This window comes from Tachypleus tridentatus, unplaced genomic scaffold, assembly GCF_004210375.1.
Source record: "Tachypleus tridentatus isolate NWPU-2018 unplaced genomic scaffold, ASM421037v1 Hic_cluster_2, whole genome shotgun sequence".
Taxonomy (NCBI): Eukaryota; Metazoa; Arthropoda; class Merostomata; order Xiphosura; family Limulidae; genus Tachypleus; species Tachypleus tridentatus.
The window spans coordinates 10138858-10145845 of NW_027467782.1; positions in this window are offsets into that span (position 1 = coordinate 10138858).

The following is a 6988-nucleotide window of genomic DNA, read 5'->3' on the forward strand; positions in this document are numbered from 1 at the left end:
TACAACATTATCGACTTTTCAAAATGTTATGAGACCAGATTTAATTCTAAAGTAAACAATGTTTCAAGTTGTTGTTTGATCAACAGTTTTTCGACTTGCTTTCAAGTTTAATGACTCAGAAGTTACAGAATTCTTCTAAAGACTGGTGAAGGTAATGTTAGGTTCAATTGTTTTTTGTTGTTTTGAATTTCGCACAAAGCTACTCGAGGGTTATCTGCGCTAGCCGTCCCTAATTTAGCAGTGTAAGACGAGAGGGAAGGCACAGATAATAAAACGTATAAAATATATTGTTTAAAGCAGGGGTGTGCAACAGGCGGCCCGCGGGCCACAACCCGGCCCGCCAAGCCATTTAGTGTGGCCCTAGTTGTTGTAATCTAACCATGTGGCCTGATCTGTAATCCAACGCAAATGGAATATTTTAAAAGCATCGATCCTACGGGATTCCCAGGCTTCGACTCGACAAACTTCTAAAATTATCTTTGCTAGAGAGGAGCAGGCCGAATTCGATTGGTCGGCCTCCTTAGGGCATGAATAGGTGACGCGCACTAGCACTATTGTCTACGACTCAACGTCATGTCCTGAACCTCGCCTTCGCCCGCTGGCGACAATTTTCCTAACCTCTGCTGTCCGTCATTCATTATTGGTGAAAATTTTATTACCTTTACGGTTACTACAAGAGATTGAAGGTAAATTGATTATTATTTAGCATATTGTTGTGACTTTACTGAATTTATTAAAATTTTTGCTTTCAGATGCATCTGATTCTATGTACAGTGTGACCTCGTTATTCGCGGGGTTACGTTCTTTACCCTCCCGCGAATAGCGAAAACCGCGAATATTGGACGCAGTTTTAAAACGTATATGTATGCGATTATATACTATATGAAATGCTTCCCAAACACTAATGATACTTATACTCATTGATGCAGTAATAATGTAGTAATATTGCATACTGTTATGTATTTCACTAAATTGTACCGTGCGTTACCGGGCTGTGCTTTGCCGTTTGCGTTGTTGGGGAAGCTGAGGCAGTCAGCCAATAGCAGTCCAATCTTGTTTGGTGAAGACGACAATTGATAAAACGGCTTGATTGAGTAAATACAACAGAAATCTCCTCGAAAAGCCCTTTCAGTCTCTGTGACCTACAAAAAACGCAGTTCGCGCATAACCCGCGAATATGCGGGGCCGCGAATGGCGAACCGCGAATAGGCGAGGTCACACTGTATTTTGCTATTCTCAATTAATTTAAGTACCGGAGGGCTATGATCGGGATGCCAATTTAGAAACATGTGTTTCTGTCCATAAGAGGTTCCATGTGTAAATAAATTCTATATTTTTTTTCTACTTTGCTATTTTCGTGAGAATAATTTTTGTTTTGATTTCAGGGCTAGTAAAATGTCAGCAGTTAAGAAACGAAAAATTGATGATGAGGAAGGTTATTCAACAGTGAATGGTGCACAAAATATCTTGTTGTTCCACATAATCAAGGTGTTGTCTGCCTCGTCTGTCAAACTACAATTGCAGTCATGAAAGAGTACAATATTAAGCGACATTACGCAACTAAGCACTCCTCCCAGTTTGATGAAATTGTTGGTCAGGCACGAAAGGACAAAATTGAACATTTAAAAACATCCATTCTGGTGACAAAACTGAGTTTTAAGCTTTGTGAATGTATGGCAGAAAAGGGAAAGCCTTTCAGTGATGGAGAATTTATTAAAATTGTTTAACAATATTCACAGAATATGCATGTCCAGAGAAAAATATTTGGTGGAGCAAACTAGCCTTTCCGCTTTACTGTCTCACGCAGGACAAAAGATCTTTCAGAGGACATCAAAGAAACTTTGAAAGAGAGATTGAATTCGTGTGAAGCTTTCAGTCTGGCTTTGGATGAAAGCACTGATATCAATGACACATCCCAACTTGTCATTTTCATCAGAGCTGTTACTGCAGGCTTTGATGTTTTCGAAGAGTTTTAGATATGGCAAGCCTTTCCTCCACAACCACAGGACAGGATATTTGTGAACAAGTGCTTAAGGTTGTAGAAAAGTTTGAACTGAATCCTTATAAATTATGTGGTGTTACAACAGATGGTGCTCCTTCCATGACAGGTAGGACAAATGGATTCACCAAGAAATTTCTAACTGCAATTGGAGCACAAGACGTAGTTGTAAGCCATTGCATTATTCACCAAGAGAGCTTGTGCACCAAAGTTCTGGATTTTGCAGAAGTCATGAAAATGTCGTCCAATGCGTAAATTATATTCGAACACGAGGATTAAATCATCGACAATTTAAAACTTTTTAGATGAGCTGGACAGTGAGTATTCAGATGTTTTGTACTTCTCTGCTGTACGTTGGCTTAGTAGAGCTGCTACTTTGAAGAGATTCTGGAATCTGCGAGAGGAGATTAAGTTCTTCATGGAGAGCAAACGTCAGAATGTGGACTTCTTGAGCAATGAGAACTGGCTGAATGACTTAGCATTCCTCACAGACATTACACAGCATCTGTCTGATTTAAACTTAAAACTACAAGGGAAAAGTCAACTTGTGAATAAGTTGTTTGAGCATATTTGTGCTTTTGAGAAGAAATTGGAACTTTTCCAGCTTCAGTTGAGAAGAGCCATATTGACCCATTTTACATATCTTGCAACCAGGAAACTGGAATTTCCTAATCTGGATTGCACCAAATATGGAACCAGTGTACAAAAGCTGCGTGATGAGTTTGCAAACAGATTTCCAGATTTCAGACAAACTGAAATTAGATTGAAATTGTTCGCTCAACCTTTGATTTGACAGTGGAAGACAGTCCTGATGATTGCCAAATGGAACTCATTGAACTGCAGGCTGACATGGACACTAAAAGGAAATTCTCTGAAAACAGTTTGCTAGACTTTTACAAACTCTGTGTACGTGAAAAGTTTCCCAATTTGTCCCGTCATGCACAAAGAATTGCCTCCCTTTTGGTAGCACCTACTGCTGTGAGCAATTTTTCTCCAAAATGAAGCTCATCAAAACCAAATGTAGAAGTCAGCTGACTGATGAACATTTGACCAGTCAGTTAAGAGTGGCAACCAGTTCTGTCAAAGCTGATATTGACAAGCTCTGCAAGGACTCTAAATTTCAAGTGTCGCACTAAAATGATCACTCATGCAAAAATATAAAATATTATTGCTTGCATTTTGAGAATTTTTTTTAATTTATTGTGCATGTACACGAATAAGCTTGTTTTTTAAGTGGCCCCGCTTGATTGATGAAGTTGGTTATATGGCCCACCGACGAAAAATGTTGCACACCCCTGGTTTAAAGTTTGAGACAGGTAGAGTGACACATGATGAAGAAATGAAATACATGATGATAAAACGTATAAAATATATTGTTTAAAGTTTGAGACAGGTATAGTGACACATGATGAAGAAATGAAATACATGATGATAAAACTGGTATAAAAGTCAGCAGTACGAGTGCACAAATCTTGAACATCCAGTAAAGTTTAATTTGTTAACATTCTCAATCGATTTAGTTCTGAAATTTAACACTAATTGTTAAAGACACTTTCTGAGATGTTGCTGAACCAGATAAAATATAACAATAAACAAGATTTAGTAAATATATATTTTATATACGTTTTATTTCAGTTGTGGAATATTCAATTTAAAATGTTTCATTATAATTAGAGTTATAAAAAACATTCAACCGTAACTCATGTTGTTGATTTTTTAGAGAAAACTACGTTGGGCTATATGCGGAGAATCGAACCTCGTATATCAGTTTAGACATTTCGCTGTTCCTCGTGTAATATCTAAATCGATCAATTGATCTCTAATAAGTAGACAGAAACTGTTTAAACATATTGTACAATATTCCTTGAGTTTATATCCTCTCGTAACACGCAAGAGAAACAAAATGATAAAATGTTCGCAGACCTTAGCTGAATATTTACATTGGTTACAGTAAATCATTGATGTTTGTTTGTAGAGACGATTCATCAATTGGTTTAAGAATTACAATCACAAAATATATTTCATTTTATTCTAAATTATAGCCATATATCTATAGTTCAAGTTTTGTGAAATCTAATGTGAATTGTAAATATTCTGTTAAATGTAGTTACGCTATAGGGAGTTATGTTGTGATTCAGCTATGTTACCTATACGTATTCACGTGTTATCATCCGGGAACTGTTCAGTAGTACAAATACACGATTCTTTGTGATATTGTGCAAAACATAGCATGAAAGTCCTAAGTAACAGGACCTTTAAAAACGTATTGTTTGAAAAACCATATGCACATCATGACTTCATTATTCTTGGCCAGTATCTACAACGTCTTGTTTCAAGCAAGCAAATGCACAATACAAGGTAAAGAGATGTATAGAATGAAGTTAATACACAATACTAGGTAAAGAGATGTATAGAACGAAGTTAATACACAATACAAGGTAAAGAGATGTATAGAACGAAGTTAATACACAATACAAGGTAAAGGGATGTATAGAATGAAGTATGGTAAGGGGGTGTAGAATGAACTTAGTACACAATACCAGATAAGAGAGTGTAGAATGAAGTTAATACATAGTGTTAGGTGATGGAGTGTAGAAAGTGGTTACAACACTGGATTATGAACAGGTTTATAAGGCTTAAGATGTTATCCTTTAGGATTTCCACACAACCAGTAGGCACGAAACTATAATGTTAAAGGTTTACTTGTTAAGTTCTATCCAATTCGAAATTCACCGTGCAGTTTCACAAGTTATCATTGCAATGAAATAGGTGTATTACATTAATAATCGTCTTAGAACAAATTAATTCTGGTAAGAGATTCCCAAGGTGCGAATGAAAGAAATAATATAAGAAGATTTTACTCGTATTTCTAAATTATATTAGAGAAATGTAATCGAAAGCATTATGAGAACTGAACTGTCTCATGTGATTGCTAAGATAAAAGAAGATATAACTTTATTTCAGAATAATATGCCCATGGTGGCAGTAATGTAATAGAATGATATGATATTCAACATTATATAATCATATTACTTAGGCGATCTTGACTGACAGTGTGCATTAAATCATCAATTTATTTACGGTATTCTGACAGAAATAACCTTTTACCTTTGTGTGGAAGTTTTGTTTGCTTGGTAATGTTTAGAGCAAAGCCAATTTAGGCTATCTGTTGTATCTACCACCGGGAATCGAACCATGGATTTTAGCGTTGAAAGTCAGTATGATTGAAGCCGTCCCACCAGAGGGACAAAATAATAAAAGAAAATATAGCAAAGAATTATGGACAGTTTTATCACCTCGAAAAACAGAAAAAAGGCAATACATATATGAGTTAAAACACTTTAATTTATTAATATATGTTTATGTTTGTGAAGTTAACGATATTTTATCCTAATTATGTGAACATTTTTAGTAGTCATATCTTCTTTATGAAAAGGATTGTGAATGCCTTAACAATTTATTTTGCATGATTCCCATCATTTGCTAGTAACGCTAGTTTGGTGCAATGTAGAGAAAATTAATATTGATAAAGTTAAGTAAACAAAATTACAAGGAATGATTGCGTTGAAAACAGCAAATCCAAATTTTTGACAAATTATATTAGTTTGTTTCAGCGTAAAAACAAGCCGAAAACAAAAATAAATTATAAAAATAACAAACAAAATAAAAAACGCTGCACTAAATGAAAAGATCCCGGGATACAAGCTATAATGTGGGATGTAAAATGTACCCTAGGTTTTGGAGGTAACTGAGAAGTAGGCCCCACACTATGGTGGGGATACACCGTCTTAACCTCCATTAGCCAGTCTCACATAAAGAAAGAAAATAAAGGAATAGCAATAGATATAGAAATAGAAAATAGAAATTTGGAAAGCAAGATGTGGGTGCTAAAGCCCACAACGTCCCACATCCATATCACCCTTCACTGCCTGCAGAGAGTTATGGGAAGGTGACTGATTTCCAAAGTAAAGAAGAAAATAATGAATTGAAAAATAAATATAAGGTAAGAATAAGAAACAAACAATCTGTAACAGTTTCATCAACTGACATTCACACCTCAACTCACTCAACAATAACTTCATCTCTGAAAAGTACATTGCTGGTATTTACACTTCATAATGATCCACGATGACTCTACCATTGCACTTTACAGCTCACAATGGTTAACACTAACTTCTAAACATTTTTCGTTGTTATCCGCTAGAAATGTTCAGTATATACTTTTTATCTAAGTGAAACATTAGCTAAATAGGCGACTAATTCATTTTCTCAGGTAGTTATTATTGATCACGCATGCGTTGATCATAATCGATCAAGTCTACCAAACAGGAGCCATTTTTGAATAAATCAGCGCCATCTTCAGGCAGACTGTGAGTGTCATATTTCTTATTATCATTAACCAATAAACTCCATAATTCCTCCATACCCTATTTGTATTATTGATTCAGGAAAGTTACGGTTTGATGAGACAACAGAAGGTCTCATTCATTTATTACCCTACTTTTTTTTGACGATTTCCAAATCCCATGTGCGCAGTTGACACTTTATGCACCTGGCAGTTTTCTAGCAGAATTAAAACAGCTTTTAGTGTCTTCATCATATCTCACTGTTTGTGGTAAGGGCTTCTTTTAGAACACCCTGACATGGTATTGTTTCTCAGAAGCCAACATGCAACAATAAATAAGAGATTCATCAGTTCACATCCATGTAATATATCTTAACCTGCAACCATTATATGACTTTCACCATGGAAATCAACCTTGCGATATCATCTAAACTTATATTCTTAGTTAATGGGAAGTTTTAGTTCGCGATACATATGAACTTAGATTAGCCAGAACGAGTCTTGTTTTGTCTTGGAATTTCGCACAAAGCTACTCGAGGGCTATCTGTGCTAGCCGTCCCTAATTTAGCTGTGTCAGACCAGAGTGAAGGCACCACCCACCGCCAACTCTCGGGCTACTCTTTTACTAACGAATAGTGGGATTG